This window comes from Pogoniulus pusillus, chromosome 20, assembly GCF_015220805.1.
Source record: "Pogoniulus pusillus isolate bPogPus1 chromosome 20, bPogPus1.pri, whole genome shotgun sequence".
Classification (NCBI taxonomy): Eukaryota; Metazoa; Chordata; class Aves; order Piciformes; family Lybiidae; genus Pogoniulus; species Pogoniulus pusillus.
Genome location: NC_087283.1, coordinates 1,228,311 through 1,242,794, shown reverse-complemented (window position 1 = coordinate 1,242,794; position 14,484 = coordinate 1,228,311). Strand labels below are relative to the sequence as shown.

The 14,484-nt window shown below is 51.5% G+C and overlaps 1 protein-coding gene across 1 annotated transcript in view; it reads left to right on the top strand.

The window, feature by feature from the left end:
• WTIP (WT1 interacting protein) overlaps positions 1–14,484 on the top strand; it is an 81,419-nt gene that overhangs the window by 15,726 nt on the left and 51,209 nt on the right. The window lies entirely within an intron of this gene.

The following is a 14,484-nucleotide window of genomic DNA, read 5'->3' as shown; positions in this document are numbered from 1 at the left end:
GAGGTGGGGATGCTGCCAGTGTAGGCTCAGTTCTGCACACGTTTCCTTTCGTGCTGTATGGACTTCCTCCTGCTGCTCTGAAAGACCTAGAAAAAGTGCTCAATAAGGCTTACCAACAAATCGTTGAAGTGCAGTTTCTTACCAAACACTTGAGAACAGAATGAGAGTTGTTTTGAGGTCTGAAGTAAGCCTGACTCTGAGGTCAGATGTGATCATTTAATAACTAAGTCTCATACTTGTTTTATCTTGCAGCTCAGGCACAGGGCACTACCTTCTAAGCCTGGATGGGGGAGAAGGTTGGGTAAAGTTTTTGATGCAGGCTGGAATGCAGATTTGAGCAGAGACCACCAGGCCTGTGCTCAGTCCTAAATAGGAATACATTTTTTTTCCCCTCTCAAAATGCTCCAGAATCAGATCATTAAGAAAGAGCAGAAATTAGTGGCTGGGCAGTACTGTACAGGGGAAGAGGTTGGATGCTGAGGGATGCTCAGTATTTGAGGTCTGTGGTGAAGGTCCTTCTGCTGCCAGGTAATGCTTAGATATTACCTACTTCAGTGGGGCAAAGGGCTGAGATGCCTGTCAGGCTTCAAACCTGTAGAGAAACACAGCCAGGAAAGATGTGAGTTGCTTGGGTGACTCCTAGATCACACCACATGTGCTGGCAGCACACCTATTGGTGCAGGGGAAGGTAGGAAGAGGATGCATGTTCATCTTGTGTTCTCCCTGACAGAGACTTGTGTGATCCATTCCTGTCAGCCTGAGTCATTGACACCACTGCAGCATCAAAGCTGTGGCTCCCACCAGATGAAAACCAGTGGGGAGCAAACATCTGCAGAGATCAGTTAGTTTCTCTTGCTTTGCTTGCAGAGACATCTCTCTTTCTGGCTGTGGTGGAAGACAGCCAGAGGAGGCTGGCAGTAGGGCTGAGGGCTGTTTTAATGGAGGATAAAGGATGATTCCTTTTCTGAAATGGACAAATAACTTCAGAAATGAAAAAAAACCCTTCATCTCTCAAAGGCAGCAGTGGGAGGAGCGAGGGATGTGCAGGCACCAGCTCAGTACTGGCGCTGGGATTTCACTCTTAACCTTTGAGATGGCAAAGCAGAGAGAGTCCTCCCTGACTTAAGAAAAGTTATCTTTATTTTCCTGAAGATAATTACAGAGGAATCAAGCCTCACCTGGAAACAAAGGCTCTAGTAATTAGACAATAAAAACAGACCCAAATAACCCAAAACAACCCAAACAAAGCAAACCCCAAGCCCAATAAACACTCTCTTTCTTTTAGCTAGTTTTCAAAATAAGTTTTGTGGGTTGTGGTTTGTTTGTGTTGGTTTTTTTTTAAAGGGAACATTTGCAAACTTACTGCTGAGTGGGTACAGTGAAAGGAGAGATTCCAGAAGGGCTTTGCTGCAGACAAGGGAAGGGTTGCATTAGGTTGTGCTGCAGTGATTTGGCAGGGGAGGAGGAAAATCCCAGGTGAGTGATTTACACACAGGTCCTGAGTGTTTTGATTGAAATTCAGACTCAGAAATGTGTTTATGCTTATTTGGAAGTCTAAAGAGAATAGTTCTGTGCTTGCCTATGTCACTTTGTTGTGAATTTAGTGAGGGGAAGCTTTGCTTGCAAACTGCAGTCTGATCTCCACCAGTACCTGCTGCAGGCTGGTCTGACTAGGTGTTGCCAGAGATCCCATCTATACCTTAAAGGAGTTACCAAGTTGCTAGGAAGAACAGAAAAGGGCTTCAAAAGCTGGCTGAGTTTTTCCAAGCTGCCATCTCTAGGCTCAGGAATGATCCATTCTGATGTGTAAAGTCGAGCAAGAGTGGCAGGAGGTCTGTGTGGATGAGCAGGGAGCCTGTAAGAAAGAAATGCAAAGGAAATGGCTAAGAGCTGGAGGCAAGGACTGGTGACCTGGGAGGAATACAGAACTACCATCTGAGCACACACAGTTGGGGTCAGGAGACCCAAAGCTTGCCTGGACCTGAATCTGGTGAAAGATGTGGAGGTCATGAGGTACTTGTGCAAATGTATGAGTGGCAGAGAGGCTGGGGGAAAAGTGGGGCAGAGGGAGTGAATTTGCCTTGTGTGGTGAACAACTTGGTGAGTAAGGGAGAGCAGCGGATGTTGTTGATCTCAGCTTTAGCAAAACTTCTCATCCTGCCCATGGCATCATGGAATTGTTTTTCTTGGAAGAGATCTTTAAAATCATCAAGTCCAACTGTTAACTAGCACTGCCAATTCTTTGCGAAGTCATGTCCTGCAGCACCACATCTACACATCTTTTAACCTTATATGTCTGGAGATGCTGACTCCATCACTTCCCTGGGCAGCCTCTTCCAATGCTCCACTACCCTTTCTGTCAATAAATTTTCCTTAATATCCAACCTAAACCTCTCTTGGTGCAACTTCAGGATAGTTCCTCTTGTTCTATTGTTTGCTATGTGGGAGAAGTGTCCTTCTAGACAAACAAATGAAGCCTAGGCTAGAGAAATGGACTGCCTGATAGACTGGAAGCTGCTTGAGCTGCCGCACTGAGGCTTGGGACCAGCAGGATGGGGTCAGGTTGGAGGCCACTCAGTAATGGTGCACAGCAGAGGCAGTGGTGGGGTCGGTCCCGCTGAGCATCTTCACTTGAGGCTTGGCTTATGGGGCAGAGCACAGCTCAGCTTTGCACGTTGTGCTGCGCTGGAGGGAGTGCTCGATGGGCTCCGTGGATGTGTCATGGTTCAGCAGGACTGCGGCAGGCTGGAGAAACAGGCCCGGAGGAGCCTCGTGGTGTCCGGCACAGGGAATACAAAGTCCTGCACCGGGAGGGCAGCAGCCGCCTGCAGTGGCATGAGGCAGGTGCCTGCTGGCTGGGATGCAGCTCTGTGGACAGCCCCTCTGGGGTGCTGCGAGGCTGCGGCATCAGCGGGTCCCTGTGGCACGGGAAGCCGGCAGCATGTGGAGCTGGTGTTCAGACCTGCTGGCCTTGGGCCTGTGATGCCAGCACCGAGCTCGGGCATCTGCCGGGGGCTGTGTGCCCGCAGCCCTGCCCGGGCACCGCACATCCGCTGTGCATGGGGAGCTTGCCCACGGGAGCTGCGGCTGAACGGGGGGCTGGGGGGCTGGGAACGGCTTGTGTCAGCTTCTGGTGGGGGTAGGTCTTGGGTGGGAGAGGTGCCAGCTGCCACCCAGTGCCCAGACAGTAGGTCACACTGCTGTGATGGGAACCTCTGTGGCAGCTCGAATCTCGTCTGGTCTTCCCAAGAGCATCCACTCTGGAGCCTCGGGGGGACCTTCTGCAACTTAGAAGACCACAACCCCCCTAGCACCCAGCCCATGACTAGAAGTGAGTTCTCTTGTGTTGCCTTTGTCACGATCCTAGTCTGAACCACTGCTTTAGGAGTAGGGGAAATATTTACTGCCGACGTTGCACAGAGAGTTTCCGTGGGCCCCTAGAAGGATGGATGAAGAGGCAGCACAGCTGAGGAGGAAAGGGTTACCTCTCTCTACTGCTCCTCTGTGTCTTGCTGGCTGTTTTAATTAAAACCAGGCAGAGGAAAAATGTTCACACTCTTTCCAAATTTTAGTGATTTCACCTGCTGTTGAAAATTGCATCAAGACCTAACACTGAAGGGATGATGTAAAGAGGAATGAATGCTCCTTTTAGCTGCTATGAATAGAGGCTTCTCATGTCAGTTAAGTGTTGACTTTGTCATTAGCAGCAGATTCCCTGTTTCTGGTGGTTCTTAACTGGTCCTCTACAAGGTGAATGGTCTGTCACTTCATGGCTTGTGGAGCCTCTCACAGTGGGGAGGGAGGTTTGGCTGATGGATTGCACAGGGCCATGTTTGTTTGGAGATGTGGACCGTAACTAACAAAGTGGAAAATTACCTTCCTAACCTGTTCCTCTCTTCTGTCTGCTCACTCTTTCTCTGCTTTTGCAGTCCTGGAGTTCCCCTTTTGCTGTTTATAGAAAGATTTTTTCAATGATTAATTGTCCTGAAGGAGTTTGCTCCACAACTCTGCTTTGGTTGTATTTTTCTAAGTGTTGCTGAACGTTTAGCCACAGCTCCTCTGCTGTCTGGTGCCTGTAGATGGTAGGGACGATGAATTGCTGGGTGATGTCTGGGTGGTGAGGGGTCAGAAATGGGAGAGAAGAGCATCTTGCCTCTTGTTTGTCATTCAGGCTTCATTCTGGCATCCAGCTCCACAAAAATCAGAGCTCATCTTCCAAAATTCAGTTTAAAAAGTGGCTACCTTGCCCTCCTGATGGGCTCCTCAATTTAAGAAAGACGTTGAGGTACTGGAACGTGTCCAGAGAAGGGCACCAAGGTTGGTGAGGGCCTGGAGCACAGCCCTGTGAGGAGAGGCTGAGGGAGCTGGGGGGGTGCAGCCTGCAGCAGAGGAGGCTCAGGGCAGAGCTCATTGCTGCCTGCAGCTCCCTGAAGGGAGGCTGTAGCCAGGTGGGGTTGGGCTCTGCTGCCAGGCACCCAGCAGCAGAACAAGGGGACACAGCCTCAAGTTGTGCCAGGGCAGATTTAGGCTGGATGTTAGGAAGTTCTTCATGGAAAGAGTGATTGGCATTGGAATGGGCTGCCCAGGGAGGTGGTGGAGTCACCGTCCCTGGAGGTGTTTAAGAGGAGGCTGGATGAGGCACTTAGTGCCATGGGTTAGTTAATTAGAAGGGTTAGGTGATAGGCTGGACTGGATGATCCTAGAGGTCTCTTCCAGCATGGTTAATTCTGTGATCTTGCCATCATGAAGATGGAGAGCAGGGTGGGTGTGGAGAAGGCATCCAGTGCTAGTTCTGGGAGCAGACCTGCTGTGATAGGTGTTTGGGGCCTGCAGCCCTGAGGGCTGGTTGGCAGCTGGCACCACCTGTTCTGTGAAAGCAAGACCATGTGGGCGTCAGAGCACCAGTGTTGTGCACAGTGATCGTCTGCAGAGATAAACCTTTCCTCCCCTCCAGCAGGCAGTCCTTGCCACCAGCTGCTGGGCCGGAATAGATTTGGCTGTTTGCATCTGAGTGCCAAGTGCTGCTGCAGGACACCTGTTGTTTAAGGGCAGCAGCTTAGCACTTAGCTAAGTGGTTCCAGGTATCTCCAGAGAGGTTAGAGGCTGCAGGTGTGGTGGGCAGGTTGTGAAACGAGCAGGTGGTGCCAAAACTCTGTTACAGCTGGGGCTTGTCCTTTCTGGGACAGCTCACTGGTAAGCATCTTGTATGTGCTGGTGTTCTCTGTGCCCAGCTTTTGCAGAGGAGCCAGGCACTGCCACCCCTGCTCTGTGTGAGTGTCTGAAAGCTGGGGGGCAGAGAAGCCAGGGTGTTCCTAGGCATGCAGTCTGCTCGCTCTGGGTGCTGGTGCATCGCTCGCTGGCAAGCAGCACAGAGCAGAGTGCACTGGCAGGCTCAGCACAGACTTCTTAGCTGAGTGCTGTGCCCGTGGCTTTATCTGGGAAAATCCTCTACTCCTTGGAGATTTTTTCCCAATTTTCTGGCCTTTTATACCCACTTTGCTTCCGTTTCATGTCAAGATAAGTGAGAGCGGGACAAAGCAAGGTGTTTAGTGAGGTATTTGTGCATTTCTGGGTTGCTGATGGATATTGACTGGATGTGGATCAAGTGCATGTTCGTGTTTCTGTCGAAGTAGCCAGACAAACCATGTTCCCTGAGCCCACACCAGCTGCTGGAGAGCAGGCTGTTACCTGATCCAGAACTGACAGCACTTGGTCCAGTAAAAAGGCAGAGCAGCCCAGACAGAGGATACCTGACCTAGCAGAAATCCTGCCCACGTGAAGGTAACTGTCAGTACTTTACATCGTGTGCCTCCTTTTCACCTAGCACTGAGAGCTGTAAAGCTGCATTTATTCAGTCACTGGAGCATGGCCTCATCTACTGCAGATGGTGCTGAGATGCTGCCCAACTCAGTGTAAGGGTCACTACTGAGTGAAATGAGATCTGCATGCTCCTGTGGGCCTGAGGGTGCTGGCTGGCCACAGCTGCCTTGGAGAGGAGGACACTGGAGGGGTGAAAATGAAGCTCAGGGCCTTTCATGGTTATGCCAACCTCAGAGTTATCCTCTTGTAAGAACCAGTGTGGACAGGAGTTGGACCAAAGCCTGAAGCAACCACCACTGCCCTACATCAGCTCTGCAGTGGAGAGCAGCTGAGCACGTGGGACTGCCTAGGCCTGTGGAAGCCTCTTTTTGCTGGGAGGTTGGCATCATGTTGGCTTACCAAGTTTTCCCTTTTTTGCCCCTAGTTGCATCCATAGGAAGGAAATGAGGCTGCATATATAGCATTTAGTATTAGTGTCTGCTGGAGAAGGCAAAATGAGAACATCCTGTTTACATGGCAGTGCTGGGTTTGACCAGCTGTCCCAAGGGTTTGCAACTTGCTAGGTCAGGACAGGCTTCTCTTGCAGTCTGAGAGTCTTCCTGTCCTGCTGAGCAGAGGAGTGAGGCTGTTTGCACTGTGCACTTCCCTGAGCTCAGCGTTTCGCTGTAGCCAAGGCAGGGAAAATGAAGCTTGCCAGCTTAGGTAGTTTAGAACTGAAGTGGGAGAAGACTGTGGTGGATGAGTGCCCGAAATGGATGCTCCTGCAGGATGTCCTTACAGGAAGATGTGTTCCTCCTCCACATGTTCTCAAAGCATCCTGGAGTCACTTGGCTGGCAGTGACTGAAAAGATCACCTGGTTCAGAGGGTTGAGGTAACAGGTTTTGCAGTCACGTCAGCTTTCCTGAGGCACATAGTTCAGTCTTTCTAAATACAATGCACACCCAGATGGGTGCTTTTGTTTGAGCAAAAACCTACTTAAACCTGTGGACATGATAGAGAACCTCCATGCAGCAGCTGAGACCTCCTGAGCCAGTGCTGGTGGCACTTTTTCGTAGATTCACAGAATGGTTTAGCTTGGAAGGGACCACAAGGAGCATCCAGTTCCAACCCCCTGCCATGACCAGGGACACCTCCTGCTAGCCCAGGTTGCTCGAGGCCTCATCCAGCCTGGCCTTGGAATACCTCTAGGGAGGGAGCAGCCACAACCTCCCTGGGCAACCTGTGCCAGTGTCTCCCCACCCTCACTGTAAAGAATTTCTTCCTAATCTCCAGCCTAATGCTGCTCCTCTTAAGCTTTTGTGGAGTGGGTGGTGGACATGAGGGGCTGCTGTGGGTGTGTAGCACTTGGGTATTGCTCGTGGAGGGAGCTGCTGGATTTATAACCAGCCATGGCTGCGTCATGCCATTCCTTTTCCAGCCTCATGCTTGTTCTGGAAATAAAACCACTATCTGAGAAAACAGAAAAGTGCACCTGGAAACTTTTAGGCTAAGTCTCCACGTTGAATCATGAACCCATTTTAAATATGCCAAGGCAGGCAGCTGTAATATATGACCTTTTTCTGCCGTATATTAGAGCGGTGACTCATAGGTGCAGTGTCAGGAGAATGTAATGAGAAGTCTCCGACTTGACGTCTGCGCCGCTGATGCTTTCAGCTCTGCCACACTGTGGAGCTCAGGGTGTTTGGGCTGCATTGTTCATGCTGTCAATATCACTTTGTCTCCTGGCTGCAGAGATTTTTCCAAGGTGAAGAGTTGAAAGTGGTTTTGTCTCTGCGTCATCTCGGAAGGTTTAATAAGGCTTTTCTCCGCAGATCACACAGGTGTCAGTGGCTCCCATGTCACAGAGAAAAGAGGCAGGACACGGGGGGGCTCAGTGGTTGAGAAAGTTGAAACTGGGAGAGGGGGTGGTGCACTGGAGTTGGGTTCTGTAGTGTGAGCACTGCTGCTCACAGAGGAAGTTCTGCAGCATGCAGTTTGCCGTCAGTGGTGTGTGAGCACAAAGACAAGGAGAGGAAGAATCATAGAATCAGTCAGGGTTGGAAGGGACCACAAGGATCATTCATCTCCAACCCCCATGCCATGCCCAGGGGCACCCTACCCTAGAGCAGGCTGCACACAGCTTCTTCCAGCCTGGCCTTAAACACCTCCAGGGATGGGACCTCAACCACCTCCCTGGGCAATGCATTCCAGCCTCTCACCACTCTCATGCTGAACAACTTCCTCCTCACATTCAGGCTGACTCTCCCCACCTCCATCTTTGCTCCATTCCCTCTAGTCCTAACACTCCCTGATCGCCTAAAAAGTCCCTCCCCAGCTTTTTTGTAAGCCCCTTTCAGATCCTGGAAGGCCACAAGAAGGTCACCTGGGAGCCTTCTCTTCTCCAGACTTAACAGCCCCAACTCTTTCAGTCTGTGCTCACAGCAGAGCTGCTGCAGCCCTCTGAGCATCCTCGTGGCCCTGCTCTGGACACCCTCCAGCATCTCCACATCCCTCTTGTAATAGGGGCTCCAGAACTGGATGCAGTACTCCAGATGGGGTCTCACCAGAGAACAGTAGAGGGGGAGAATCACCTCCCTAGCCCTGCAGGCCACACTTCTCCTGCTGCAGCCCAGGATCTGGTTCGATTCATGGATACTTGTCTATGGTTGGACCCTGGATACTTGCCACAGTGAGATGTTCAGCAGTGGAGAGACAGGAGGACAGGGAAGGGGCTTTAAAGACATGCTTTTCCCTTCAAGTTATTGATTCTCAGTGCTGCTCTCTTTTACTCCTCAGGCTGGACATGTCTCTTTAGTTATCTAATCTCACAGAATCACAGATGCCAGGTTGTGAGGGAACCCCAGGACCATCTGCTCCAACCTTTCTAGGTGACAGTGGAATTGAAAGGAGCTGGCCAGCACCCTGGCAAGCTGAGTCTTCAAACTGACCTAGGCAGGGGACTTCACTGCTTTCCTTAGGAGATGACTGCTATGTCTGACTGTTCCCATGGGGAAACATTTTCTTTGGAGTCCAGTGGGACTGTCCCCAGGAGTAACTTGTCCCCATCACCCCATGTCTTTTCCATGGGACTCCTTCTCCAAAGGGAGTCTCCATCCTCCTGGTAGCCACCCTTTATGTGCTGTTGCATTGCAGTAAGGTCTGCACCAAGCCTCATCTTCTCCAGGCTGACCAAGCCCAGCTCTCTCCTCAGCCTTTCCTCATGAGGCAGTAATCACAAGGTGCTTCCAAAAGCAAAATCCTTCTGTCTTCTTTTTGGGCAGTAATTCAGTTGCTAACGTTATTTGCGAGTCCCCTTGAGCGATGTGGTCAACTTGAGCCTGAATCTGGAGTGGTCAGCTGAGCTCTGAGTCGCGGACAGAGCCCCCCGAAGCGGCGCAGACGATGGAGCGGCCACAAGAACTCAGCCTTCCAGTTCATTGCCTCTCTAGCAAAAGATCTTTCTGTAAATGCCGGGCGAGAAGTATAAATCATCCTGGAGCTGCCATGCGCTAAATGAAGAAGCGGAGAAATGAATGAATATTTGTAAAGCGAGCGCCAGCGTAACTAAAACACGGCGCGGAACAATGGGGCCGTGGCGTGCCCTGTGCCGCGGGAGGCTGCGCGGCCGCCGCCGAGCCGCACAAAGCCGAGCTGCGCAGGGGCGCGGCCAGGGCCGGCTCTCTGCGGACAGTGGCAGTAATTTCATGGTTCACAGCAGTAATTTCACGTACTGTGTGAAGCAAGGAGCAGTCGCTGTCCTAGCTTCGTGCTTTCGCCGCCTTGACTGGGTGGGTCTGCTCTAACCAGCAACACAAGGCTCTCGGCTCCTAGCGGCTGCTAATCGGAGCTGATACCAGCTCCCAGCGCATCCCCTACTCTGCAGTGCTGACCTGGGAGCTGCTGTGGTTTAATTCACCAGTACAGACATGCCTTGGGCTCAGAGCTGCTCAAAGCTGGGTTAAGGGAGGGTGGCAGTGGAGAGTTGTTTCTGCTGCTTTGCACGTTCCCAAATTCAGACCCATCTCCTTACCCTGCCTTTGAAACTCGGGAAGGTTTCTGGCAGAATGGGCCACGTGTAGGAAGAGACTGAGCCCAAGTCTGGCTGCCAGCTCAGGGAGGTAAAGCTCAGCTCCTGTGTCCTGATCAGCACTGTCTTTCCTGGAACTGCTCCCACTGCCTCCCTTCATGACCATGACCTATCTCAGCAGCTTTGTCCTGCAAGCCACAGCCTCGTGAAGCAATGGGCAGAGTGGAGGTCATGAAAGTGATTCCAGGAACTGGAGGGAGAACCTAAAACTTGCTTCTATGAAACCTCCAGTGAATGTGACCTTTGCTGCATTTGTAGCCAAAGGTAAATTAGTCTCAAACTTTGGTTTTTCTGAGCAAGTTCCATGTGTGCATTCCTCCAGCCTGTGTATCAGTGGAGTGGAGTGAAGCCTGCTGCAGGAGGCAGGCAGTCAAGTGAGGGAGATCTTTTCAGATCAGCAGATCAGTATCTCAGGGGCCTAAATCCTTGATCAGTGGGGGGTTTACCTTCTGTCTTTGAGGAAGAAGGGAGGATTGGGGGCAAGATCAGTAAGATTCAACATCATCATCAGCAAAAAGCTTCCGGGTCCACAGTCTGTCTCCTGGCTCCCTTTGCTTCAGCTGGGACCTGTTGGGCGTTGTGGTCTGTCTTCCTCCATTTTAACCTCCTCCCACCTCAAGCATGGTTGTTGCAGGGAGTGTGTGGGTACATGCAAGCCATAGTTATGTTACCAGATGGGATCAGGACTCTTCTCTTGCTCCTCCCTGGCTGCTGGGAAGAGGCTCTGCCCTCTGTAGGTGCCTTTTTCTTCTGTCTCTCTGGGAGCTAACGGAGGATCCCTCCTCCTGCGGTTGTTGGAAGGAAGGGAGCATTTTTCCTGCCTGAGGTCACCTCTCAGCATCCAAGCTGCCGCGGTCCAGGACATCTGTACCGTAGCTGCTGTCAGCCTGGGCAGGTGCTGCTGCAGCAGTGGTGTGGCTGAGGGCAGCTCTGATGCTTCTTAGCAGTAAAGCTTTGTGTTTTTTAAAGCAGTAGCAGCACCCTGTGCAACCTGACCAGGCTGAGCTCACTGGCTCCGGGCACTGCAGCCCATGGGGGAAGCCCACTCCAGTGAGTGACACCTGCAGGCATCTGCTGCAGCCCCTCTCGCCCTCTTAGAGCTGGCCTCTGTTGCTGCAGTTGGATTTCTCAAGCTGAGTTAAAGCTTCCCTCCTCCTTTGTTCTTCCCACTTCACGGCTCTGGGGTTTCATTTCCCTGCTCCTGTGCTTTGGCAGGGCCACAGGTGTGGAAAGGCTCACTGAGGATGCGTGCAGGGATGGACTTTTCCTGTCTGAGAGGAGAGCAGGGGATTTTGCAGTAGCCCAGCACGGTGTTCACCCGCCCTTTTCCCAGCACCGCAGCATAAACAGAGCTGCAAAGGCAGGGAGGGAGTCATCTGTGCCATGTGTTAGTTGTTAATTTTAGCTTTACCATAACTCTTGATGACAGGGCTTGGTTGTTTCCTACTGTAGGCAGCATGTAGCAGTTATCCTGGAGATACAGTGTGGCTGTAAGACAGTAAAGCTGGGCTCATCCCGGAGCCGTGGCACGCTGTCAAGGAGGGGATAGCCAGATCCTCCCTCTGACTCACGCAGCTGCTCTCGCTGAAACTGGCAGGCCAGATGGTACCACTTTTCTTGCCTTTGTGTAAATCCTTGATTTCAGGTTAAGTGGGGATGGCATTAGGCACTGGCTGAGCTCTACGTGTGTCTGAGGACGGCTTGGCCCAAAGGTGGTTGTGTATCTGCCATTACACATGCTCCAGTGAACTCCAGTCTGCTGCCTGCTCTGGGTACCTGGTGGTGCCTATGATGTACCAGCCTGTACTGCCATAGCCAAAAGAGCACCCCAGGATTTGAGATGTAGGTCCCAAAATGAATTATTTCTATTTCATAGACTATTAGAGGGAACTCTTCCAGTGTGCTGCAGCAGACTGAACAACATTGTACAGCTCCAGGATCTCCTCTAGGGTGTTGCTGATACATTTGCTTCTTAGAATGCATTGCATTTGGTCTCTTGAATCTGGGGCAAAGCCACTGACTACATCAGATCATAGCAGTCTTGTTCTCTCCTGGTGCTGGCAGCAGTGTTTTGTGAATGCAGGAATTGCCTGCAGACCATCATGCTCCTTGCACTGCAGTGCTGGACACTGAGGGCCACAAAGATGATCAGAGCGCTGGGGCATCCCTCTTATGAATACAGGCTGGGAGAGCTGAGGCTGTTCTGCCTGGAGAAGAGCAGGCTCTAGACAGACCTTAGAGCTGCGTTTCTGTATCTGAAAGGGGCCTGCAGGAAGGCTGAGGAGGAACTATTCAGAAGGGCTTGTAGTGATAGGATGGGGGGTAGTGGTGTTAAACTGGAGCAGGGCAGATTTAGTTGGACGTCAGGAGGAAAGTTCTGCACAATGAGAGTAGTGAAATACTAAACAAGCTGCCCAGGGATGGGGCTGAGATCCCACCCCTGGAGGCATTCAAGATCAGACTTGGGCAGCCTGATGTAGTTGAAGGTGTCCGTGTTGACTGCAGGTGGGTTGGACAAGATGACCTCTGCGGGTCCCTTCCAACCCAGTGCCATCTGTGAATATGTGTCCAGAGATGCTCTTCTGACTAACACAGCCTAGCCCAGTGAGGTGGACCGGTTAAAGGTGCAAGGAGCACTGGCAGTGTGCTGCAGCCAACCTGCAGCAGGGAGTCTCTGGCTCTGGATACTCCTTCTCTTTCTAGTGCTGTTTTGATTCGTGCTCTTTTGCTGTGGTCCACAGAGTGTGTTTGTCCAGACACTACGTTCACCTTTGGTTAAACACTGAGGATGCAGCTCTCTCACACAGGAGTTCTGTGATGCTGTGCTCTCACTCAGACAAACTGTATGCAGATTTTGGCTATATGCAACATCTTGGAGCGTATTTTAGTAGCTAAAGAGAGACACCAGAGCTGTAGCAGAGCTGATGACTTGGGTGGAAATGCAACAGCTACAGGATTGTTTGAGTTGGAAAAGGCCTCCAAGATCATGCAGTCCAACTGTCAACCTAAGACCACCATGGCCACTAACCCATGTCTCATAGTGCTGTGTCCACATGTTTCTTGAGCACCTCCAGCAATGGTGAAGAGCTGGAGGCACAGCTGAATGCTTAAAACAGAGATGTCATGAGGAGCAAGGTGCTGCATAAAGGCTGAAATAATTGGCATGGAGTCAAGTCAAGAGAAGTGGCAGAAACCAGACCTGGTGCTTTGTAGCAGAACATTCTTCATAGGTGCTTTAACAAGCTTGGGAGTTAAATTTGGGCTGGGGGGGGAAGTGATGCAGCTGCTATGCCAATACCTTGAAAAGCTTTCAGAGTGCAGTCTGGGCTGCGACTGGGTGGAATACCAGACCTGAGCAGCCGTGTAGCTGGTAGGAAACCAGAGCTGGAATCCCGGGCAGTGGTGCGCTGGCGGCACAGCCCCGGCACAGCTGCACAGCTCTGGAGGCATACGTGTGCGTTTCACTGCGCTCATCATCTCTGTGCTCATTCGTTTCCTAGAGAAAATGAGTTAACAGGCAGCTGCTCCTAATGAATCGCTTGCTGGAGAGGCTTAGTGCGAGTTTAACACCCACCATAAATCCTTCTGCTGCTGCTGCTGGATCGGTGAAGCAACGGCAAAGAAATGAGGCAATGACTTCATTTGTCAAAGCGGTTCACGGCTGTAGGAGATTCATGCGTGAAAGCTCACAGACAGAAACGCCAGAGAGCTGCAGACCGTGGGTGTCTGCTCCTGTTTGGGTAGTTTTAAGTGTAAATGGGAAAAGGTAGAGGTGGCTCAGCCTAACCTCACAGCCAGGCAGTCAGTAGCTGCCAGGTACGTGGTTGGCAAGAAGGGTGTGGGTAGCTGGGTGGCTACAAAGGGACTTTTTCCTGGCTCCAAGGCCGTCTTGTGCTAAGACCTGGTGTTGAAGTAGCAGATGGCTTGTGTCAGACGTGAACCCCATGTTCTCTGCTCTCCTGCCTTGGGGCCAGGAGCAACCAGGTACAGCAGTTCGTGCATGTGGTGAGGCAGAGAGCAGATTTGTGGCTGCTGGGACGCTCTTCTGATCACCGTGTCCAGAGCAGTCAGCAACCATCTCTTTCAGCAGCAGCTAACCATGAACTCGTGGCAAATAGCAGACCTTGTTGAGAACCTTTGGTTACAAATGAAGGAACAGAAGTAGCAGCCTTGGGTAAGGCAACAAACTGTCAGAGCCCAGCTAGCCTAAGGACCGGTGTTTTCTGAACTCTTCCTTTGCGATCAGCTGCTGGAGCCAGCTAGCAGCTAGCTTGTATCACAGCTGGGGGCATTGCTATCTGCTTATAGCAGCATGGTTCCTGCTTCACTGAAACCAGGTTTAATATTTAAAGAGAGTCAGACAAGAGGAAACAACCCCCAGTTGTGCCACGGGAGGTTCAGGTGGGACATGAGGAAAATTTTCTTCCTGGGACAGGTTGTCAGACACTGAAAGAGGCTGCCCAGGGAGCCGGTGGCTTGCTCCTCTGTTCATAAGGTGCCAGGTTATGTTTATGAGGTTCCCTGCTGCTTTTGGTGGAGGTGGTTAACTGTGACTGACATCCCCCTTTGCCCGGGACTCCAGGGCTTTCACCATGGG